This window comes from Cryptotermes secundus, unplaced genomic scaffold (assembly GCF_002891405.2).
Source record: "Cryptotermes secundus unplaced genomic scaffold, Csec_1.0 scaffold133, whole genome shotgun sequence".
Lineage (NCBI taxonomy): Eukaryota > Metazoa > Arthropoda > Insecta > Blattodea > Kalotermitidae > Cryptotermes > Cryptotermes secundus.
The window spans coordinates 583490-609735 of NW_019718024.1; the positions used below are offsets into that span (position 1 = coordinate 583490).

Consider the following 26246-nt stretch of genomic DNA (forward strand, 5'->3'; position numbering starts at 1 on the left):
ACATAGCTCCTCATTCAACGGCTGATTACACCGTCAAAATGCATGTCGTTCTGAAAGTCTATTCCTGTCAACAGTCAATATTGGTAGTGGCGCGGGCACGGGTGTTCTCCGAGTACTTCGGTTTCCCCTGCCAATCCTCATTCCACCAAAATTCTCCATCATCATAGTCACCCGGGGCAGGTACAATAGGCCAATCAGTGGCCGCCGTGCCGAGCGGACCCAGTTGGAGCCCCCCCCCCGCAGATCTGAGGTTCACACTATCTTCTGAAAATCAACTTTCAACGGATTACACAGCGTTCCATCCTGGAAGACATAAGTCTTTAAAGCTAGGTCAAGAACCCTGGCTTTCTGTCACCGGGACAACTCTCAACCACAGTGTCAGTAAATTGGGCTACGTTCTTGTAATAGCTACTGCATATATTTCAAACAGTTCTCCTTTTCTTTATTGCTAGTGGGGTGGGACTAAGTCCCTTGTACTGCGGCCACTTCTGGCCTATTGTACCAGCCCCAGATGATAGGTGAGGGTGACTGTGGAGCAATTGGTGGAATGAAGATTGCCAGGGGAAACCGAAGTACTCGGAGAAAACCTGCCCCAGTGCCACTTTGTTCACCACAAATCCCACTTGACCAGACCCGGGATCGAACCCGGACCGCCGCGATGGGAAGCCAGAGACTAACCGCTTGAGCTATGGCGCGGCTCTTTTAAACATGGGCCTGTCCGGGATTTGAACACGGGACCTCTAGCACCCGAAGCGAAGATCATACCCCTAGACCAACAGGCCAACAGTTCTTTAAAGAAAGAGGTTAAGGTATCGACCGGCTTAATCTATTAGGAACTACGCACGAAGACGTAAGCGGGAGTGGAGGTACAGCTCCACTATTCTTGATCTAGATACCAGAGGTGGGTGAGTGTTCTCTTTCATGCCCCGGCCCTTCACTCCCGCGGAAAGATCTGGGTGGGCCCCAGGAGCCGTCTAGACGCTGTGGAGGGAAGAGAACCCTTACCCTGGCCGGCCATCCCGTGATGCCTCGCTTTACCGACTGAACTATCCTGGCTCCGAAGTCTTCACAAATTAAATGTAAATTAAATGGTTAATCAGAAGAACAGAAAAAGCAAGAGATACTCACTGCACGTATTTTCGAGACAAGTACTTACTTTGTAAGATTTGAGGCTTTCACGGCGGTGACTATGAAGAAAGCAGTCTTCTGGGATTTGGCACCGTGTATATGTGGTGTTAACCGACGTTTCGGAGGAACGTATCGCCTCCATCTTCAGGGTAGAAGGAAAACTATAAGAAATCCGCAAGCGAAGAGACCGTGAGAACCGGTAACTTATATACCACATATACACGGTGCCAAATCCCAGAAGACTGCTTTCTTCAAGTACTTACTTGTTAGTACAGCAGTCAATGCTTAGCCCGTACAAAGCCGGTAGTAACAATGCAATTGTTAACAGACGTCTGCAACTCATGTAAAAAGAGCCCACTACCAACTGCACTTGAAATATCAGCTATTGCAGTCAAGTCTGATGACACTGTTGGTCAAATGAACTCGCATTTTGTAGCTCTAGGTTCGATACCCGTCTACCAGACCATCAGGCTTATGGTTGTCCATGGATTCCGTCAGTATCCACAGAACGCGCTAGTCTAGCAGTAACGTTCTAGATTGCTGCTCGAGAGGTGCTGGGTTCAGATCCCAGCCAGAATGTGGCTATCCTGAATGAGAATTTTCGTGGTTTTCCTCAATCATTTCAGCCATAATCTCGGAGGGCACCTCATTAGGCCTTCAAAATCATTTTAAATCCATCAATCATCCTAACATTGGACCTACACAGTTCGGCTACTGACACCTTTAGCTTGTCAAACGCAGAAATTTATGGTCCGACTATACATATTAAGCACATCGACTGCCTCAGTACATGGATAACTCAATCAGTACAGTGATTAGGCTACGGGCTGGAGAGCAGAGGTATCTGGGTTCGATTCCCGGCAGGTCAAGATATTTTTCTCATCTCCACAACTTCCACACAGGCTCTGAGGCCCAGTAAGCCTCCTATCCAGTGCGTACCGGAGATAAAGCGGCAGGGTCGTGAAGCTGACCACTCACCCCATCCAGTGCCGAGATGAAGAATGGTGGAGCCATACCTCCATACGTTTTCATGGCGTGAAGTTTACAGCACTGATGCGGGGAACATTCGCTGAGAGTACGGGTGCGCCTACAATTACAGCTTTCCACGACGAAGAAACAAAGATTCTATATTAATCCGTCAGTTAACAAAATACGTCTCAAACCAACCACGGTCCACTCCCACCCGCCATCACAAAACCTCAGAGTACTTTATGTTGCCTACAGACTAAATTGAAACTTCTACTTCTTTGCACAAGCAGACGCAACACACTCGGTCTCCCTCCCCCCCCCCTTACGCTCTACACCCCTCTCCGTAGAAGAGACAAGACCAGGGGGAAGGAAGGTAGGGTGGGAACAGCGGTTTTCGAGAGATGTTCTGTGCCAAATGGGAGAAAAATGTATTACGTAATTACTGAAATTTAATTAGAAGTAATTAAAACCAAAGCTCATGGTGCTGGAGAAGAGGAGATGGGGGGGGGTGAACGAGGATAGAGAATTTGTGTGTTCACTTTTTAGTTCCATGCCTCTCTTTCCAAAAACCAACCCCTTTGGCTTCGGTGTGGTTTAGGCGCCAAGTGTATTCTGGGAGGGTATAATATACATGGTGAGGTAATTAATACCAGGGGTAACCTCTTTCCTCTAACCAGGCCTTGGTCCAGCGGGTAATTTGCATGAGCTGTGATTATTTATGTAAATAAAGGCTAGTGAAGAGGCAGAAGTTGGGAGGTCGGCCCTTCTCTCGTGTGGACTTTGAGTATAAGGGCAAGTGAAGAGGTGCAAAGGGGTGGGAAGGGAACCACTTTGCCGCCGAACTATAGCCCGGTGTTTCTCAGTGGCTTTCCTATTGGTCTAATTCAAAGGGGGATGAGATAAGGGGTGGGGTGGCTAAAATTAGTAATTATCTATCTATAGAGGTAATCCTTTATAGTGGTTAGCTTCATACTGCGTTAAAATGGGTTCATACGTGGCAGAGGAGGAATGCGCGGGGATAGGTGAACCGGTATAATGTCGGGGNGGGGGATAGAGAGCGGTATGGAAATTGTGCCGTGTATCCTGGTAGAACAGCTGACAGCGTAGCGGCAAGCGTGACTCCTAAAACAACTTAGATACAAACGTCTCCAATTTAACATGAGGGACGAAACAGGCATTACGAATTGTGCATGTCATAATTAAATTCAATTATTTACTTATTTACATGCCTACTCTATCTAGTTATCTCTGTCTAACCATCTGTCTATCTATCTGTCTGTCAGTGCCTGTCTATTTATCTATCTATCTATCTATGCGTGTCTATCCGTCTATCTATCTATCTATCTATCTATGGCTCGTGAGCCCACTGTTTGACTTTGGGGGTGTCTTCAGTTCCTTGATCTTACAGTCTGTAAAACTCACTGGACGAGAGATCGGTCCGTCGCAAGGCCGCTACTTCCAAACAGGAGAGCATAAACAGCAACCGCTGTTTACTTGCTTTTGCCTAGCAACCGTTGTTTACTTGTCGTTGCTAATCAATGGCGCTTGCGTAGTCACACTTGCTTGAATGTGGGCAGTTCCCACAACGGAATAAACGCACACAAACATCCATGCCTCAAGTAGGATTCGAACCCATGATCTCAGTGCTTGAGATGGCGAAGACAGTTCATGCCTCAGACTGCACGAACATTGCGACCGGCGCGTGCTTACTACACAGCCAAATATCAATTGCAAAATACGCATAAGCAAAGAAGCAAACAAAACAAACATGTACATATACAAACAAAAGAACAAGAAGACAATACGTGTCTTTCAGACATACATTCGGTTTGTTTACGAAGACGTCATCCATGAAATGAGGACACGATGTACTATATCAATTGAGTCCAATCAATGTGTATATAATTAAGAAGAAGCATAAATTATAAAACATTACTAAGAGAAAGGGTTTCGGTTGCAAACACATCAACGTTCTTACCTAATTTATTATGTTCTATTTAAGCATCCTGTTACATTCCACACATACATATAGAAGTCCTTACCTAAGACTGCCTGGAGCTGAGCCCTTCTTGGGAAGCCGAAAGTTGTGCAGCTACTTAAGAGTTTCCCGGCATTTTATGGAACCCGAAGGTCCACTACCGTGTTCACAAGAGCCTTCCAATGGTCCCTATCCTGAGCCAGATCGCTCCAGTCCATACCACCCCATCCTACCTGTCTTAAGAACCATTTTAATAGTATCCACCCACCTACACCTCGGTCTTCCTATTGATCTCTTTTCTTCTAGCTCTCCCACCAATATTCTGCAAGCATCCCCCTTCTCCCCATTCATGCTAGATGCCCTGCCCATCTAATCCTCCTTGACTTGATCATTGTAATTATGCTTGGCAGAGTGTGCAAGTTATGGGCAAATCCCCAGAACAGATCAATCAAAACGAAGACAGCACACACACACACATAGCCAGCAGGCCCAGCAGTATAACACACGCAGTCACAGGAGCAAGACACAACACAAAGCACAATACACACATGAAACTAGGAAGAATACTCCGACAGAAGAAGATAGGTGTGACTCGCGTATTGAGATACGACATAAGGATGACAAATCACGAACAGTTTTAATATTTTTAATATTTAAAATTTATCAATATATATGACGAATATATATTTTAGTATAAAGACAACAGGGCATGCAATGAAGTAGTTTGACGTACATCGAAAAGCACCTGAAGATGGCACTTTTGTGCTGAAACATGTAGTGCAAGAGAGAAGAGTAAGGTGAATAAATGTATGCACTGTAAGACGGTCAAAATAAATCATGGACATTATTCAATCTTTTTACTTATTTAATGACTCCCTCGTATAAGTAATAATTAAATGAATTTAATGTTTCATCTAGATCAATCTATTTGTAATTTGCAGCTTCCATCCCAAATCGAATTCAATATCGTAACAATGCGTCATGGGGTAAAATAATCTCTAGTGACATTCCTTAAGAACTATACTCAAGGACAAAAACTCATACATACAAATTCATATACAGAAAGAGACAGGGAGTTTGTGAATACACTGAAGAGAATTACACAAAGACCTCAGAGGTACATATAAACGTGAAGACAACACTTCAACCCTTTTCTGTATATCCTGGAGCCTTGGTAGAAATGTAAGGTACTTCACTGCGTGCAAGCCTTATGTTTCGTGGTTAATCAAACACCAGAATGCTTGTGTCAACAGCCAATAGGCTTCGCACTCTACTTGTTACTGGTAAGGCTTTACCGCGTCTCTTCTCGGGGTATTCCCCCCCCCCCACTCGGAGATGTACTACTTATCAAACACGAAGTGCAGTAGCGCTTTCGCCTTAGAAACAACTCTTAGCTTGGTTAACTAATGCAAATACTTCACAGTTCCACCACAGGAGGAGAAGTTATCCGGTTCTTAAAAGTAGAATTGCTACAAGTCTTTACTTTCGGAACTTCAGAAATGTGTAGCTACGCAAATAACTATGAGACATTCCACTTTTCATTTTCCAAACAGCGGAACTGTAAGCACTGCTAAGCACAGAACTAAGGCATATTCCTAACCGTACAAGTCTTCGTGGAAGATGTGGGGTTTTCACGGTGGTGACTTTGAAGAATGCCGTCTTCTGGGATGAAGCGCCGTGTAGATCTTGTGTGAGGAGGCGATACGTTCCTCCGAAACGTCGGTTCACACGAGATATACATATATATACGAAGACGGCATTCTTCGGTAGAACTTCTCACTACCTCAATTGCTACGCAGAGAACTACGAGACAGCCCAAAGACGAAACAAGTTCTGGGAAGAATTTACGACCCCTATTCTCATTCATATGCCGGTCACGGTAGCCGAGTGGTCTAAGGCATGTACTGCCTTCGCTCGCTTGGAAAAAAGGATCGTGGGTTCGAATCCCACTCAGGTAATGGATGTCTAGTTTGTGTGTGTTTTTCTGTGTTTGTGTACAGGTAGAGGCCTTGCGACGAGCTGATCACCCGCCCAAGGAGTCCTACCGAATGTGTAAGATCTAGAAAAACCGAAGTGAACGGAGAAGTTCATGGAGGTAGGTCTAGGCCCACTGGGGCTGTAGAACCAAGGAAAAATAAATTTCATTCATATACTCTTAATGCCAATTGTGAAGATAGAACAATAACACAGTATCAACGACGACAGAAATGCCAGTGGAAAATTCAGCAGGACAATTTGACGCTTCTACTTAGCCCGCCTTACACGCTACAAATATTGATATCTACAAATCCTAATTTCAACGCCTTAGCTTGTGATCGCATGAATTATACAACTACAGGCAACGCATAGAATATAAGGAATACCTATCTACCTACCTACATACTTACCTATCTATCTATCTATCTATCTATCTATCTATCTATCTATCTATCTATCTATCTATCTATCTGTATGTCTGTCTATCTCTCTGTCTATGGCTCTATAGGCCTTGTGGACCATGGCCGCTTTTTCAGTTTCTTAATCCTATACACAGTCGGTTGGACTCCTCGGACGGAGAATAAGCCCGTCGCAAGGCCGCTACCCTCACACAGAACGACACAAACAGAATAAACACACACAGATAACCATGCCTTGAATGGTATTCGAACCCACGATCCCAGCGTTCGAGCGAGAGAAGATACTCGGAGTTCATGCTTTAGACCACGTGGTCACTGTGATCGGTCTAACTGAATGTACCCTTACTCATCTTACAGTAATGAGCAGGGCCCGGATTTTGATGACCTGAAAATATTTAAAAAATGACCGAAAAATCCAGAAAAATTACCTAACGGAGAAAAGAAAGAACACTTCGCTTCCATGTTATTCACATTTCAGAAAACATATGAAGAAAAATTCTACAAATTGGCCAAAAAATGACAAGAAATTCCCTTAAAAGTCCAAAAATTTAAAAAACAGTTATCCCCATAATGAAAAAATAATCTTAAACCTAAAAATGTCAAAAAAATGTCAAAAAATTACCTATACAATTTACATTTCTGTAACCAGCAGCTCATATCCGAGATTTATATATTTAAGAGCATATATTTAAGATGACCCCCTCGTTGGTGACCTTATCGTGGTGAGGGGTTTGAGTATGCCAAGGACCCTGAGAGCTATACCAGCGGTAGCGTAGCTACGGGCAGGGCCTCCCTTGCTGGACAGGTCAAAGGGTAGGCATCAGACGAAGAGAGACACCAAAAACTGATGCCGGAAGCAGCGTCATCAGCAGCGACTTGAAGCACAGAGCAAATGATGCTCGAGATGGTTCAAGTTCGTATACCAACAGGCGTGACCAGAGTGGTTTGAACGGCTGCTGTACTGCGATGTGGAAAGCAAATGGAAAAACTACCACATTATCACTTTTCCTGGATAGTCTCTTTCCAAAAACAGAAGATCGCATTAAGTGGAGGAACTGTTTTGGAAGAGACTGTGGACCTGTCGTCTGACAGATTACTGATGGATGGATGGATTTAAGATGACATGTCATCAAAATCCGGGTACCTTCACCATAGGCTGCCAGTTAACAGACATGTCTCACTCCTGACGTCACCACTCCTCATTGGCAAGTCCCACTGTATCGAGTGCTCCCCGTCCTCCAGCCAAGTATGCCCCCCCACCCCCGCAGATTGTTTCCATAAACTTGTCCTGCCCCCAGGGCTCTCCGGGGAAACAGTGCCAACGATACAGACTACTTGTGTTTACATCTTAATGTTAGACGGCGCACCGTGACACATACTGAATCGAGCGACTGCAGATCCCTTTCAGTTGCTTCCGGAAATGAAGACATGCAAATTTCGACATCTGTAATGACACTAGTGCTTTCCTCGGAAATCTAAACTAGATGAGACACTAAAATGAATTTCATTGACTTCTGGCTCAAAAGTCTTAAAAGAATATCTCTTCTTTTACCTTGACAGATCAGGTTCTCTGACTTGTTCCATTCAGAAATTAATTCTGAAATTATGAATCTTATAGACAGTCGGTACAGCGACTGGCTACGGGCTGGACAACCGAGGGGTCAGAGTTAAGTGTCCCGGTAGGGTCAAGAATTTTCACTTCTCCGCGTGTCGTCCAGACCCGCTCTCGGGTCCAACCAACCTTCTATCCAATGGGTACTGGGGGTAAACCTGCCGGGGTGTGAAGCTGACCACTACAACTAGTGCAGAAGTCAAGAAAATGTTGATGTATACATCCACTCCCCCATACGCCTTAATGGTGTAGTGCCTAATTAATTAGGCCCAAGGACAATATTAACTTTTATCCTTATTGAAGCTGTCCCCGAAACCCGCGTATACCAATGGCCCGCTGTAATTTCGTCTGTAGAGAAGAAAGCTAAAGAAATTTCTGTATGAATTTGATAACAATGACATGCCTCTACAATTTCTATCACCCTCGTTTTAAATGGGCAGAACGCACTCATACTATCGCTGAGTCAATTCTTTCTTGTTTCAGAATGACGTGAGTACGAAGTTTGTGAATCTCAGAACATATCGTGTCATCTCCTTCCTCCGCGAATTGTCCTGCAACAGGATCAATACTGGCCGATTTATAACTTTCCGATTCTTCAACAGCAACCACGCACTGATGGTTCACCTATATTTAGATCGGTCGACATAAAAAGAAACTCCGTGATTTCAGTCCGCAAGCGAACTATACCGACCGAGCAACCGCCGCTTGTCGGCGAAGTTTAGTGCCAACTTTTGCGGCTAGAGGGTGTCGCGTGGTCAGCGCTACGAATCCCCACGGCGGTTAATTTCGGTTTTCTAGACCGGAAGATCGGTCGACATAACAATTTTAACCCCGTGTATGTATAGACTCAACAGTTGGCCGAGAAGTTGCTAGATGTTGCGGGAATCTGCAAGCACACCGCCATTCTCAACTTGTGCCAGTTTTATTTCTAGGTTAGTAACCGTTCTTACATGTATCTACACGAGGGAGAATCAGTAAATAGCGCACAAATGGACATACAACGTAAAACATCTGATACCGGATCCTAGAAAGGGCATTATTTCTCGACAAATCCTCCACCAACACTGATAAACTTGTACCGTCGCTTTATCAGCGCGTCGAAATCTCCAGCATAGAAGTCATTTGTTTCAGCCACTTCCGCATCTCTGTTTTAACCTCATCTTCATCAGCGAAATCTTTGTTACAAAGCTTTACGCGACAGACACTTCCCACCGTAAACAGGAAACATTTGTTTATGAATATCTTTTGCGTTGAGCCCTTTGTCTCGCCAAAAAAAAAAAAAAAAAGCACAACGGAACGCTGCTTTTCGGTAGTAGAATCCTCAAGCACGGCCACCATTTTGACTGCTGAAACCAGCCTCTGAACATGCGCATGCGCGTCTACCAGTTACACTGTAATGACGCTTTACTGTGCTGCTACCTAGTGATAAGCATAAATAGAACTGCTCATTCCTTAGTTTCGATTCTAGAATTGAACTTGCTATCTTTATCGTAATAACTCTGGGTCAGCGAAAATATTGGGACTTTAACTTGAAACCGAACAGGTTGGTGTAGAAATGTTCGAGAGGTGCTCGGTTTGAATCCCGGCGTGGATAACATTCTATCCTGAGAGAATTTTCGTGATCTTCCTCAATCCCCGCAGGAAAATTCCGATTTTCTCATGATCGCTTCCTGCTAAGTTACCAATCCTACAAAGCGACGACCCTATGTATTCTCGATACTGAAACTGTCATTAAATAACTTTGCGTTCCATTTCTTGCCGTCTACATGCAACGTCAGTTAGCATTAACTCTTGTTCCCTTCATTGCATATCGCTACACGTTTGAACCGAACCGGCCAGGTATCTGCTGCTCACTGCAACGCTTTTCTGCCTCGACCAATTCCGGGTTAATCAGCTGTTGCCATGCAAATGTTTGCCTTATCTGTAATGGGTTATATTAGTTTTATTTTAAGGTACATATTTATTTATACTCTGTCTTTGAATATCACGATGTTACTTAAGGTTTTGTCGGTCTGTTGATTTACCTTTGGTTCGATGTGTGCTTGTCCTGAATGTTTTCCTTGGACCGGAAGTGCTCTGTTTGGCGGAAAGCCATCATGGTCATGAAGTGACGTCTGAGTACGTCATGACTGCTTCCTTCCCAAATCATTAATCGGCGTCACATAACAAAATGGCAGCAGAGGTCGTAACCTTGTAACCCTATAATTACGTTTTCTTTTTTTCACAGTACTTTAAGCGTCGAGCTCTTAATTACACATAGCCAGCAGATGGTGTTACCATTTTGAGGAAGTGACGCAAAGTAGACCTATCACAGTTTTACGGCATCCTGAGAAATCAGATGAAAATGAAGGACCAATGCTGCCAACCGCCCAGTTCGCTCCGCTGATTATAGACCCATAATTTCAATTGCACTACAGAGGTACAGGGGCATAAAGAAATGAAAACCACGTACTCCAGAAAGTTAAAACAATAAAGGCGAAGGGAAATAAAAAGAAAATAACATCTAAAACTTAAAAAGTGGCATTATAAAACGAAAGAAGAGGAAGTGAGGAATAAGAGACTAAGAATTGGGAACAATATGTGAGTAGTTTCGTGTATTTTCATGTTCCCTTCCGCAATAAATCGGAGAGCATTTTAAATTAATTTCAACCATGAAAATAATTACTACGTAGAAAGAGGCGATAAGAAGGCAGAACATGCAACTTAAAATACTCATTTTTTTTCACTCACTGCTGGTTTCCTGCTGCATTTATTTTTATTCTCGAAACGAATACAAACTTTCAAGGTCCTCTGCAAGCTTTTCTTTCCGGAAATTCAACGCGGAGTACATTACTCCAACAACCTAAAATCTCGAAGGATTTTCTGTGGAGTGTTTTCACATCAGCTCGTTACCAAGTACGCCGCTGCAGAGTGGAACCTCCAGAACCGTTAGTATATGAGTACAGCGCTGCGTGAACTTGGTTTCAGGCCCTAACTCTGGTAATTGTACGCCGCTGCAGAGTGGAACCTCCAGAACCGTTAGTATATGAGTACAGCGCTGCGTGAACTTGGTTTCAGGCCGTAACTCTGGTAACTGTACGCCGCACAGAATTCAAATCCCCACAGAAACAGTTCAATTCTACTGAAATGAGAAATGTCGAAGCGCTGCTAGTCGAAATCAGAACTGAATAGTAAGAAAAAGATCTGCAAATCGCAAAACAACAAGCTCAAAATCCAGACCTTTCTCTCAACCCTTATTAGATAACATAATTTCCTCAGATTGTGTGTATAAATAGTTACAAAGCACTAATAAGAAATACTAACCGCAGAAAAAGCGCTGTACTCAGTTAAAATTCACACAACAGTTACTTCGTAATTCTACCAAATGTCTCTACATGGTACATCACATTCAGAGAAACAAGCGTATAAGAAGAAAGCAGTCTTCTGGGATTTGGCACCGTGTATATGTGGTGTTAACCGACGTTTCGGAGGAACGTATCGCCTCCACTGCTTTTACCGGTTCTCACGGTCTCTTCGCCTGCGGATTTCTTATATTTTTCCTTCTACCCTGAATATGGAGGCGATACGTTCCTCCGAAACGTGGGTTAACACCACATATACACGGTGCCAAATCGCAGAAGACTGCTTTCTTCATAGTCACCGCCGTGAAAACCTCAAATCTTACAAGCGTATAAGAGAGCTACGTACCCCCAGATACCGTAGGCAGTATGTGGCTCAGGAATGACGTTCTGACAGAGGTTAAGCTAGAAGATACACAGCTTCGTAACGTAATTGTCGTAACTCTTAATGTTAAGAGCGGTAGCGTAGTGGTTGAGGTACTATGCTACAAGCTGGAAGGACGCGAGTCAAGTCCCGATGAGGTCACTGGATTTTTTCAACTGACTTAATCCTACCAGTCGCATTATGGCCCTGAGGTCGACTCAGCCTCTAACAGAAATGGGTACCAGGAATTAATTAAATAATTTTCCTAGGGAGTAAAGCGCGGCCGGCGCCTAAGGCTGACAACCTTACCGCCATCTTTGAGCAGATTGTCTAGATAATGTGGGACCCTCAACGTCTCACAAACCTATGGGCCTTCACGGCCTGGTACAGGGATAACTTTACTTTCACTTAACGTTAAGACGCATATTCGTTGCAAGAATGTCGGCCCACTGGGCCTAGGCCTACCTCCATGAACTTCGGCGTTCACTTCGGTTTTTCTAGATCTTACAAATTCGGTAGGACTCCTTAGGCGGGTGATCAGCTCCTCGCAAGGCCTCTACCTGTACACATTACTTGATCAAAATATGAAATAACAATTGTGATGTTATAACACTCATTAATGCAAAATATGGATCCATATTAATGCATTAACATATTCAGAAACTTATTATTATTGTTTCATGTATGCTTGAAGATGACGTAAAGAAGTGTCGAAACATGTAGCACTGACATCTGCGACAATAAACGAATGCTGATACTGTAGCATCTATTTCGTTTCGGTGTCAATAATTTGTTGTGTTGACTGTCCAAATTATACATTTGTATAAATACACAGTTGTATAAGTTGTATATACATTTTTTCCTCGCGCACTTGTGTCTTCACGCTGAAACACGAGTATGAACATCAAAACAATTAGACGCAAAAAGCTACATACGTGACTTACCTTGAATACCAACTGCATTATTTAGTATTTCTTTTATTTTTTCCCTTGTGGGGGTGGGACTAAATCCCTTGTACTGCGGCCACTTCTGCCCTATTGTACCAGCCCCAGATGATAGGTGAGGGTGATTGTGGAGCAATTGGTGGAATGAACATTGGCAGGGGAAACCGAAGTACTGGAAGAAAACCTGCCCCAGCGCCACATTGTCCACCACAAATCCCACTTGACTAGAGCCGGGATCGAACCCGGGTCGCCGCGGTTGAAAGCCAGCGACTAACCGCTTGAGCTACTGCCTCAAGAGAAGCACATTAGATGACATACCTTCCAACGGTCTTCACAACCTTGTGCATTTCTGTACACACGTGACAGAGGCTATTCAAGTCTCTCTCTTTCCTGTTTCCCCCACTTTGGAGCACTAGGCCTCCGTGAAACGCTTTGTTTCACTTCAGTTTCTTAATCCTAAGACAGTCGGTAGGACTCCCTGGACGGTAGATCAGCCCGACGCAAGGCCACTACTTACACAAACACAGAGACGAGCGAAGGAAGACAACTTCACGCCTCAGACCGCGCGGCCGGCCACTGCGACCAGCGTGTCTCAGTACACTTTACCCTAATTGCTAATTCAGAGGTGCCGTGACGCGCGGTCTGTATCGGCGAATGTGCCATGGGGGGTACAACAACTCACAGTGGCTGTATTGTCGGAAAGGTGGGATGGGAGAAAGAAGAGGTAAATAAACTAAACTGATAGGAGTGTTTTAATGGCAAAATAGGGAGGGAGAGACGTAGAAGTAAAAGGAGGGGGTTGGGTTTTCGTAATAAAAAACAGGAAACGGAGAACAATATCAGGGCAGCAGAATAAGACTGAAAAAAATCGCTATCACTTCAGAATCGTAGAATTTTTATAGAGAAATTACCCCGGATTCATTTTTCCCGTACTAAAGAAGGTAGAATGAGGGGGGCAGAGGAATTGATGGTGGTAGATAGAGGGGTGAGGGTGGTCTTAAAAAGAGGAGGGGTGAGGCCGTCTATAATAAAAAGAGAGAAGGGGAATTCGTGTTTGGAAGCTATGAATTCTCTTAACTGTTTGGGAGCTTAAAATGATATGCATGAGTAAGGAGTCTGGATCCTGCGTTTGTATGCGAGTCCTCTGCTATGTGCATATACGTGTACATATATATATGTATTATTATATTTTTCCCTTGGCTTACTCCTTCGTTTCTGGGTTTATAGTACTCTATAAGACCAATAACAATTCCGACATGGGAAAGCCTTAGTTCCTACGGCAGTAAGTCATAACTCCACGCAACTGGCGGCACTAAACAAAGCAGGAATCTTGTATGGAATTAAAAGCCTTGCAGCCTAACTGCTTTAAATAACTCTTTTAATATCTTAGTGTTAAAGGAAAGTAGGCCAAATTCTCGAGAACCACTGTTAAGAACAGAATCCTAACCCTCTGACTACAAAGCCTCGCCATAAACCTACTTGCTACAAACATCACCGTTGTTTGGGGGTAACTGCAGGTGGGAAGAGATATCCGAAATGACATTGAAATGACCACAGGTATACGTCAACTGAAAGCATGTTCTTCCATTTAAACATAGGTACGTGGCACATATGTGAAACCTGGTCTCTGATATTAAGGGAGGAACACAGACTGAGGGTGTTTGAGAACAGCGTGTTGAGGAGAATATTTTGACCGAAGAGGGATGAAGTGACAGGAGGTTGGAGAAAACTGCATAATGAGGAGCTTCATAACTTGTACCCTTTTCCAAGTATAATTAGAATGATCAAGTCAAGGAGGATGAGGTGGGAACGTCATGTAGCACGAATAGGGGAGAAGAGGAATGCATATAAGATATTGGTGGGGAAGCCAGAAAGAAAGAGACCACTGGGAAGACCAAGGTGTAGGTGGGTAGACAATATTAAAATGGATCTTAGAGAGATAGAATGGGATGGAATGGATTGGATTTGTCTCGCTCAGGATAGAGACCAATGGAGGGGTCTTGTGAACATGGTAATGAATCTTCGGGTTCCATAAAATGCTGGGAAATTCCTGAGTAGCTGCAGAATTGGCGGCTCCTCCAGAAGGGCTCAGCTCCATGAGTAATACTTATTATGTACCAATCTTAATCTTCTAAACAACTGGCATTTTTAATTTAAATTCTCATAGCGGAGACTATTGAAGATTAGTATCTTATCGAATATGGAGCCGTTTAGTTTTGTAGGAGTTTACCGATGTTTCGGAGGAACGTCCTGTTTCCATGTTCATGGTCCAAGCGTAAACTAAGCATGGAACCCTGATTACGCCAAGTAACAAGAGCAGAACTTTAAAAGCCCTGAGTTATACACTTGTTGCTCCCACTTGGAGAGAAGGGCATCCATGAATCGCTTTCACTTCAGCTTCTTAGTCCTATACAAAGTCGGTAGGACTCCTTGGACGGGGGATCAGCCCGTTGCAAGGCCGCTATCTACACACAACACAAACACAGAATGAACGCATACAGACATATTTCAATACTACAGGCATACAATACAAAATCCAACATAAGGAATTACGTAAAAACTACACGTCTACCCACGTCTGGGCCCTCTAGGAAGTTACAAAATCCTACCAAATATTACTAGGCAACTTATATACGTGTATAAATAAGCTTATACGATAAACACAACAGAGCCGCAAACAGTACTCAATTTTGAGTTATGACGCCATGCATACCTTTTGATTCTTCCTGGTTGGTTTGGCTTACTTCTCAACTCTGAAGGTGGCAGCAGTTCCTCGGAAATGTAGTTAACTTCTACCGGATTATACGTAAGATTCCCTAGCCTGTAATGTTTGTGTTAAACTCGGTGCCAAGTTGGGTAAAACGCATCAACGATTTTGCCCCGTCAGACTTCCATTTGTTTTCGGCTCTGATGCAACACTTGGTAGGTCGCCGTATCCACAATAATGCAGTGGAAATGGCCATTGGCGAATGGTTGCGAATGTAATAGCCCAATTTTACCACGACGCTGTTTTCAAACTGCGTGCCAAGACGGAACGAATGCATCAACGTACTCCGGAATCATGATTCATCTTTGGAACGGAACAAGCTACATTAAATGTTATAATGACGTCTCATTTAACTTGCACGACACAGGGAACCTTATAATATTCGTAAATATGTGGTTACGAATTTCTATTGAATGTCAGCCACTCACCTGGTCATGATAGAGCCCGCTTTTCGCTGGGCCCTGCTTCTTATTTCGCAGATAAATGTACGTATATTCTAGTTTTGTCGGAAAGCCAGAAGGAAAGAGACATTCCAAAAACCAAGATGCAGGTGGGTGGATATTAAAATGGAACTTAAAGAGAGATAGGATGGGGTGGTATGGACTGGATTGATCTGGCTCAGGATAGGGACCAGTGAAGGGCTCTTGTGAACATGGTAATGAGCCTTCGGGTTCCATAAAATGCTGGGAAATTCTTGAGCAGCTGCAGATTTGGCGACTTCTCAAGAAGCGCTTAGCTGGAGTTACTTAAACGCAGTTCCTAACAGCGACATATATCGATTCAAGCGATCTTTTCGTCTGTTGAAGTCACTGTTTCGCCTTCACGCGTAACTCTACCGGTGTACAGCGAAGACATGAGGCATTGCTTCGCTCAGTGAGTCTGCAGGCAGACGGACGGAACTCTCTGCGTGGTGTTAGCAGAACGGTATACACGTACAGAATAGCTCTGGAAGAGGGCCGCATTTGACGAATTCCAGGCTGTGGGTGCAATGTTATGTTCACATGCGTTATCGCCTTTTTAATCGGGTTACAAGTTGGATGTAGTGAGACTACCCTCAAGACGTTGGCATCATGTGGTGTAGGGGAATTCCCCTGTTGTCTTGTGAATGGTCCTCTGGACTCTGTGGGCGCTGTTCTGTGTTATAGTGCCCTATAACTAACATAATCAAGTCACGGGGTTCGCTGGGTAGAGCATGTAGCACGAATGGGGCGAAGAGGAATGCATATAGGATATCGGTGGGAAAGCCAAAAGGGAAGAGACTACTAGGAACACCAAAAGATGTAGGTGAGTTAATATTAAAATGGATCTTAGAGAACTTGGATGAGACGATATGGATTGGATTCATCTGGCTCAAAATAGGGACGAGTAAATGCCTTTTGTGAACGGTAATGAACCTTCGAATTGTATAAAATATTTCAATCTGTATATATTGTTTATTTCAATGGAAGTAAAACTCAGCACGCAAATAGACGACTAGCCCATACTTCGTACTAGTGAACTGACAGTGGCTGGCCTCTTTATACAAGCTCAGACAGAAGAAAATGGGCGCCACAGGTTTCAAACCACGACGCATAATGTACAGGTTTGCGGTATATCGAAGTTGTTTGATAGGCCATGATGAGGCGTGACCCGTGATGAGAAGAGCCTAGAGGTGGTTGCCAGGGGAGTAGGAGGGACCAAACTGCCATTAACTCAAACGTCAAGTCCTTTCAAACCTATCCACACGTTCGTATATATAGCTTAGTCTTCTATAAAAAAAAAAAGAGCGTAGAAATTACATCGTGAAAAGGGGAGGGGAGGGGGTAGGGGTGAGAAGGTTAGAGAAAATGGTGGTAAGGAGAACAGGAGGAAGAGGTAGAGGGCTAAAAACTACCAGGAACGACCCGTGTCCATCCATGCACATCTCAACTCCCTTCCAATTCTATCTACATCAGCGGGGTCAGAGGTAGGGGCTTTCTGATCTGAGGCACGTCCAGAAGAATTAGAAAAGAAAACTTAAAACCTGACTGATCGAGTTTATATCATGTAACACGGCGTTAGAACAGCATAACGTGTATGCCTCATAGGGTGTTTACCAAACACAGTCATTTCTCTATTTACGCGGTAGATGTTTTATTGAAAATATCGCGTAAATCAAAATCGTGTTAATCAAGAGCAGATTTTCATACGAGATCAATGAAAATGCTGTGTTTGCGTGCACAGATCAAGTCAATGCAGAGGGTTAGAGAGAACGCGAATCCTCTTTGTGATATCTACAAACATGTCTGAAGTTGAAAGGATTTCTGGAACCCCTTCATTCGTTCCAAAACGAACATTCATCTAAATTATCCGAGCTGCCCTGATCACTGCTGCGAGCGGCCTCTATTTATTATATTTAAGCGTGATGCAGTCGTCCTCCATTTCGTGTCTTCATGATCGCGTAATGGTGTTAAGGCGAGAAGAAGCTGCCTTCTACTGAAAGAGTAACCGCGTTAAAGTAAGAACCAAAATGACGCAAATTAAGATGTTTTTCAAATGTGTAAAACCGTAACTGCATAAATCAAGAAATGAGGGTACAAATCTCTTCAGTCGCCTCAGAACTGATCACGTAATTTCCATCACATCCGTCTGCTGGGCGGGTTTCATTGTGTTAAAGCCGTATATCCACACCTCCACTAAATTTCACTCTGCCTGTGTACAACACACTGTTTAATGAGGACCTTCATAACGTGTACTCTTCTCCAAGCATAATTACAATGATCAAGTCAAGAAGGAAGAGATGGGGAAGGCATGTAGAACGCATGGGGGAGAAGAGGAATGCATATAGGATATTCGTGGGAAAGACAAACAACTATGAAGACCATGATATAGGTGGGTGGATACTACGTGTATTAAAATGGATCTTAAGGAAAGATATGGTACTATGGATTGGATTAATCTGGCTCATAATAGGGACCAGTAGAGGGCTTTCGTGAACACGGTAATGAACCTTCGGGTTCCTTAAAATATTTGGAAGTTGTAGCTGCACAATTGGCGGCTTCCTAAGAAGGGCTCAACTCCATGAAGTTAGCTCTCTCTCTCTCTCTCTCTCTCCTGTTGCTCCCACTTCCGAGTATAGGACATCCGTGAAATGCTTTGTTTCACTTCATTTTCACAATTCTAGGACAGTCGGTAGGACCCCTTGGATGGGGGATCAGCCCGTTAAAAGGCTGCTACCTACAAAGGACAACACAAACACAGAATAACCGCAGGGACACACCCATGTCTTGAGTGGGATTCGAACCCACGACACCAGTGTTCGAGCGAGCGAAGCCGATTCATGCCTTCGACTGCGCGGCCACTGTGATCAGCATTAAATTAGTTATTATTGTATAAAACACCCCTCCCCTCTTGCCCCCGATCTTTCAACAATCTACGTAACAAGGGATGGAGGTAGGAGACTGGAAACAAAGAGAGGCAGTTCAATGTCACGTGATGCAATCACTTAACATGACTGACACCTGTAGTATTTTCCTCATGTTACTGTCACCTTACGCTATGTTTCAGTGTGAGGAAGGAGTTTCCCAGTAGTCAGGGATTCCCCTACATTATTTAACTCCATAGGACATACATAAGTTGAAATATCGAAAGACAGAACAATTTAATTGATACTGGGAAAGAGACAAGGATACAGAAGAAGGCAGTATGGCCTATTTCATGGTAAAAGGTAAAACTATCCCTGTAAGAGGCCATGGAGGCCCATAGGTTTGTCAGACTTCGAGGATCCCATATTTTTATAGACAATCCGCTCACAGATGGCAGTGAAGTTGTCAGCCTTAAGCTCCAGCCGCTCTTTAACACCAGGAAGATTCCTGGTATTCATTTCTGATAGAGGCTGAGTCGATTCCAGGGCCATAGTGAGTCTGGAAGGATTAGGTAAATTGAAAAAAAAAATAAATTACCTCATCGGCTTGTAGCATAGTGCCTCAACCAACTACGCTACAGGCACCCTCAGGCGTGTTTGATGGTACAATCCCAAAATCAGACAGACAGAAAACAAACTAAGGAAAATCTCTGTAAATCTCAAACCATGAACGAAACTTCAAGTGCGGACCTTTCGAATAGATGCCTACACCACCCAGTCCGGTCACCTGAAGGTGCAACCTGACACATCAGCGTTTTGTCTACGAATATAAGACAGTTCAAATGTTTCCAACTCCTCCCTGTATCTACTGTTACTGTTCTCTCTGCTACCAGATTTCACCCTGTCTTTTCCTTGTTTGTTTATATCATGCTTATTTGGCAAGACTGCCAAGGTTAGGGGCCCGTAATGTGTCGAAAGATCACATAACAATGAATAACAATACTGACAGGAACTGGGCACTTGAGCAGCACCATGAAAACTTGGTGTATCAGCCAAGATTTGAACTGGGCACCTCTTGAATGCATGTCAAAAGCGCAACGGTTTCAGTTCCTCTGTCTTCACTTATTCCTCTGGCGCGTGAGCCTCATTAACAAACAGGCTGAGAGCTGGTACGAATTGCAGGTCACTGTTTACTGATGTGAGTTGTTTGAGGGCCCGAAGCAATTGGCAAACCAGTAAATACAAAACACCGTAGAGGCGTATATGTGCGCGTAATTAAAACTATTACTACGGAACGTGCCGCAGTGTGACGTGCCTCTGACGGACAACAAAATGGCGAGGTGTGGAGCAAATGGCTGCTCAGATCACATCAAACTGTTGCTTGTGGAATTCGTAATTTTACTGAGCACGAGATAACGCTGAAGGTGCGGGGGCAACTCTCATGATAACAAAGGGGTCCACTCACTCAAGACATGACTAGAACACAACAAGATCAGGGAAGAACCAATCGGGAAAACTTCACTCTAGTGGCGAGTAGAGCAAGCGCTTCATTATGTAGGGTTTGAGGTCCTCACACCGGTGGTTATGAACAGTTCTATCTCTTGGGATATAACGCCGTGTGGTTCACTGAAAGTAAACTGACCGTTTCCGAGGAGACATGTTCCTCCGAAAAGTAGGCCATATCGCAGAAGATAATATTCTTAAAAAAAAAAAAAATTATCACACTCAGTAACTAGTGAGGCACGCGGTGGCGTAGTTAGTTGGCTGAGGCACTATGTCACAAGTCGGAAGATGGCGGGATAGATTCCCGATTAAGCAATTGGATTTTTCAATTGACCTAATCCTTCCAGCCGCATAATGATCCTGGGGTTGACTCAACCTCTAACGGAAATGAGTACCAGGAACCTTCCTAGAGGGGGGAAGAGCGGCCGGCGCGTAAAGCTAACAACCTCACCGCCATCTATAAGCCGACTGTCTAGAAAATGTGGGAGCCTCGACGTCTCACAACCATATGGGCCTCCAAGGACTGTTGCAGGAATAGTTTTGTATTTCTTTAACGTCTTTATGAACAATCATTGTAATGAAATTTTCAGTGTCTATGCTGACCAGTGTGTCAACCACAAGAACTGATATGTGTTCTGAGAGTCCTGGATCCTACTGTCGACATGGGAGCAGACGCCGTATCTCCACTAATCCTCCAGTCACCTTCAAATTCATCATAACAGCACCCTTCGTTGCCGAGCACAGTGGCCGCCCTGTCTTCGCCCGCTCGAACGCTGGGATCGTGGGTTTGAATCCCACTCAAGGCATGGATGTCTGTGTAGGTTTATCCTACGTTTATGTTGTCCTGTGTGTAGGTAGCGGCTTTGCGACGGGCTGATCACTCGTCCGAGAAGTCCTACAGACTGTGAAAATGATTATAAAACTAAAAAGAGGCCTGAGCCCTGAATGGGCCAGAGGAGCCATTGGAAAAAGAAAGACAATGGGTAGAGCCTGCATTTGAAGACGTCATCAATCTAGCCGGACTGTGAAATACCGAACTGCATTCGCCAACGTGTATTATCTTCACGCGCCTTTCCTCAGGTACACTACAGACAGGGTGCATAATAAATCAATGTCTATTTCGGATGTGTATAAGGTGTTAATAGATCCAATCATCCAATCCAAAACCAGTAAGTCGCGCAGCCATAAACACGTGACAATATATTTATACTCCCTTGTGAGGGCAACATGTTACAGACGAGGAGTGAGAGTTCGTTGTTAAAAGAAAGGCTATCAAGTTGAGCGCGGGAGCCAACTGGACGCCATATGTCTGGGAGGTTCTAATTAACTGCAGGATACAATTTACAGAACAGGACGAAGCAGGATTCCTGTTATGATTAATATGACGGAATTAAAATACCCCTTAGAGGGGATTGGTCAAAGTCAGGTGTGCACATCAGGGTCAGCACCGTAACAGCAACAGAAGGCAGCCCCCCCCCCCCCACATTTCANTTCAATTATATGACGCTACATACCTAGGGAGAAATTTTACTACCACGGCTCCTATATGATATTAAAATATGACTCAAATGGAAGGCAGACATACACCAACGTTAAATGAGTTACGAACAGTTTAGTACAGGGTACTAGAAAAATCTGGAACTAGTACAAAGATTTATTTTTAGCACAATTAGAAAAAAACGTACTGGTCGCCATGACGGCTGGGCCCCACAGACAATTATGAGGAATCTTGAAAATGCTTCCGTAATTCTTTATTTTACAACTCAATTTTATAATGACAAAAATAATACACATCATTTCTTTCTATATAATCGCCCTGGTTTTCAACCCCTTTTTTCCAAGCGTCATACCAACTTCTTAATGCCATCTTCAAGGCAAGTGTTCGGTTGCACACGTAGCCACTAATGCAATGAGTTCTTCACGTCCTTATCAAATCTAATTCTTCTCCCTCGTAGAGCTTCTTCACGTGGTAGGAGCAGTTTCAATAACGCGAAGGAACTCAGTTTATTTAGCGCCGTTTGATAACTAATAAACAAGCTGAGGGAGACAGCCGCTCATGGTAGCCGCGCGGTCTAAGGCAGGAACTGTCTTTCTCTGCTCGCTCGGACGTTGGGATCGTGGGTTCGGATCCAACTCAGGGCAAGTACGAATATGTGTGTAGCTAGCGGCCTTGCGGCGGGCTGTGAATGCTCTGTCGATAATACTGACAATCAAAATTTGTTTCGTAATCAAGATTATTTTGATAGACTGGAGAAGTGTGCCAACAGAGTTTTGGGCATATGTTAAAACGAAGCTCCGTATTGGTCTTTTGCAAGGAAAGTGCACAACAGGACTGCAATTGGTCCACTCTGTTTTAAACAAAATGTGTAAAATAATGGCCAGATTCTCCCCATGCCATTAAGATGTATGGAGTGGAGGTACAGCTCCATGCGTTTTTAAACTCGGGATCAGATGTAGAACAGCGGCCAGCTCTTTAAGCCCTGAGAAAAGAAGCCGCTTCCCACAGGGCTGTGACGGCGACGGAATAGGTCAGGATGCTGTGAACACACGGATCTCTGCATCAGCCGGGATACGAACCCCGATTTACTTGCCCTCAAGCCGCAGCCTACATATTATGACTAAAGAAACTGTGCATACCGCAAAATAAACATAAAAATGAACTTAATATTTTGTCATCAGTTTCAGATTTTCAGGACACCTGTAGCAGAAGCTAGTATTGTGTAAGTATAGGGACCACGTGTATTTCTGAGGAAGTGAGGTGAAAATGATTGCGGTTAAAACTCTGAGGTGGGATGGGAGCAGGAGATACACAAATGCATAGAGCGATCAATACACACGTATCGCGTCCATACCATCACTGCACGTAGAGATTAGTGTTCCTACTGTTTCCTGTTCCGAAGTCCCGGGTGCGAATTTAAGTTCTGAGACTGAGATATTATTATTATGAGATAATACCTTATTTATACTGCGACCGCCATTTTACATATGCCCTTTAATTCCCGATTCCGTATTAACATAATCCATCATTTAACGCATATAAAACAAACGTCACATCTCGTTCTTGTTAAAGAGACAAAAATAAACCATTCATCACGTAACCAAATACAATTTGCATCTACCTTTTATATTTTAGGAAATGGGGATTATAATAAATTCTGGCTCTATTCATTCGTCAGTGGTTCTACAGCCCTTTTTTGGACCTTGGCAGCTTTTTCAGTTTCGTAATCCCTTTTGCACAGTCGGTAAGGCTCTTGGACAAGTGATCATCCCGTCGCAAGGCCGCTACCTACACACAGGACACCACAAACACAGAATAAACGCACACAGACATCCATGCCTCAAGTGAGATTCGAACCCACGATCCCAGTGTTTGAGCCCTAGACTGTGATCGGCTCCCTCTCGCTTCATACAATCTCCAATGTCTGTTCTTGCTCCCATTTCCGGTCTCATCTTATATTTAAATACAATCTAACTTAAGACTATCCTCCACCGAATATTCGACAGACTTTTAAAATTAATGTTGTATTTCAGTATCATGTTGCGCAAACCTATCACTTACACACAGAAGCACTTCCGTCTTGAGTGCAATTACAATTTCCATTCTCTCATTTCGCTACATACTTCGGCCGTACCCGGCCATCATCAGCAAATGTTTATCTTGCTAAAATCATTACACTGCACTCAAAATGAATTAGTTCCAAACTGCCGCTCACAGTGACCGTGCGGTTTAAGGCATGAAACGTCTTCGCCCGCCAGAACGCTAGGATCATGGGTTCGAATCCCACTCGAGACACGGATGTCTGTGTGCGTTTATTCTGTGTCTGTGTTGCCCTGTGTAGGTAGCGACCTTGTGTAGGGCTGATCCCCCGTCCAAGGAGTCCTACAGACTGCCTAAGATTAAGAAACTGAAGTGAAACGGACAGTTTTACGGATGCTCCATGCTCCAAGTGGAAGCAACTGGAATGAATGAATAAACAGATAGATAGGTAGGCAGATGGAGAGACACGTAGATAGGTAGATAGATAGATAGATAGATAGATAGATAGATAGATAGATAGATAGATAGATAGATAGATAGATAGGTAGGTAGGTAGGTAGGTAGAGACAGATAGATAGAGACGGATGTATAGGTAGGTAGACAGAGATAGAGATAGAGACACATGGATATATAGGGATGTAGGTAGATAGATAGTTAGATAGGTAGGTAGCTAGAGACAGATAGATAGAGACGGATGTATAGGTAGGTAGGTAGACAGATTGAGACGGATGGATATATAGGTAGGTAGACAGAGATAGAGACACAATGTCAACGTGGTTGCATTTGTTACCATCCGCTCACAAAACATGTTTGTCGTTATGTTTTCTCGCTCTCCTTTTCTCCTTCGGCGGCGACGGTGTTTCCTGTAATGTGCAATGGCCGCTGTATAAATAACTTTCGCTATTGATAATTTTTACACATCTGATAGTTGTTTGAATTAAACCTAATGCGCTAATTCCAAATCTGGACACCATAACTTTGCGCCATGACTCAGTTCTGTGCTGACTCCGTTCCTTCCGTTCTGTTCATTCTCTTCAAGTTCTTACGCTCACCGTGAAAATTCAACTGGGTTTTATACTACACGAAATCTTACTCTTATTTAAAATTGCGTAACCAAGTCTTGTTTACACATAAAATAGAGAATAACAAAAAATGCACATATAATAACATCCTGACTGCATTCTTTGTTATCGACGATCCTAATTTGGTCGAAACAACTTATTTCTTAAAGAGTATCGAATAAAAGAGAAAAATTGCTCTCCTATTACTGAATTTGTGGTAATATGTGCGCCTATTTAATTTTTTTTATCTCCCCTTCTTAATCTCTTCACCCTCGTATTAATTTTGTTATGATTTCATCATATACATATTTACATCTTACTTTAAATAAATGTATACTTAATTAAACAGGAATAAATGAATATATATTTATATTACAGGAGAACACAACATAGAATTTCTCAAGGAGATCAGGATTTCAATTCCTTTATCTTGGAATTCACTGATCCCACCAAGAGACCAAGTTTCCTATGTGGGGTATTACGTGATGTTTCCTCATATTCACCTTACATTGTCACCTTGCCTTCACGACGCCAGAGAAAGGTCAGCTGAAATAAATATTAATACAGGAATTCTATTTGTTACAGGCTGAGTCCAGCTTAGAATGAAAATATTAAGAAAAAATAATAAAGTTTAGAGCTGTCACAACAGAGGGAGATGACATCTGAACACGTTGTTTGGTACTGTGGCATGTAGAAGTGTCGCTTGTTGCTAGGCAAGGACCGCGAAATAAGCGACTATACAACAGCTGCTACTAAGAAACGGTTCCGCAAACAAGCATTTTTCCACGGCAACAATTACAGAATAGAGCAGTGGTGTTTTCTACGCGGTCCGTGCCGAGAAGATATGAGAAGAGTGCGGAATTGGTTGGTAAATTAGAGGACCGCTGCGGTCCAGGCGTTGTGAGCTGTTGCTGTTAAAAGCTGAGACCGGAGACTGTGGGGAACCCAGAAGAAGGTGAACGTCCGCCGTTGGAAGCCATTACCAATCAACGGATAGTAAAGACGTGACTGCGGACATTAGTGTGTGTAACCGTAAAGTGCAGTCACGCGTTACATAAGAGTCCAATACAGCCGATCATCAATTCAAAGCCCGTCTATAGTCACACTACATAACATTACGTTACAGTATTTGAACACAAATTAAGCATGACTAATTAATGAAATACCAAGGCCGAGTACATTTGTAACTGATTCAACAGACCGCGTTATTAAGCAATTTTATACCCAATAAGTTTTTGAAAATCTATGCCCACAGATTTTACAGGTGTGTACAGAGGTGCCTTGTACAAATATGCTTGTTTTGAAAGGTAAATGGTTCCCAGATTC

The 26246-nt window shown here is 43.5% G+C and overlaps 1 protein-coding gene and 1 non-coding gene across 2 annotated transcripts in view; both read right to left on the bottom strand.

Annotated features, from left to right (window-relative positions):
- The window catches only part of LOC111872005 (zinc finger protein 1), a 972125-nt gene that overhangs the window by 245615 nt on the left and 700264 nt on the right, over positions 1-26246 (bottom strand). The gene's annotated exons all lie outside the window — the stretch shown is intronic.
- Positions 711-782, bottom strand: Trnap-cgg. Its single transcript has one exon. It is a non-coding gene; the product is annotated as a tRNA-Pro (tRNA).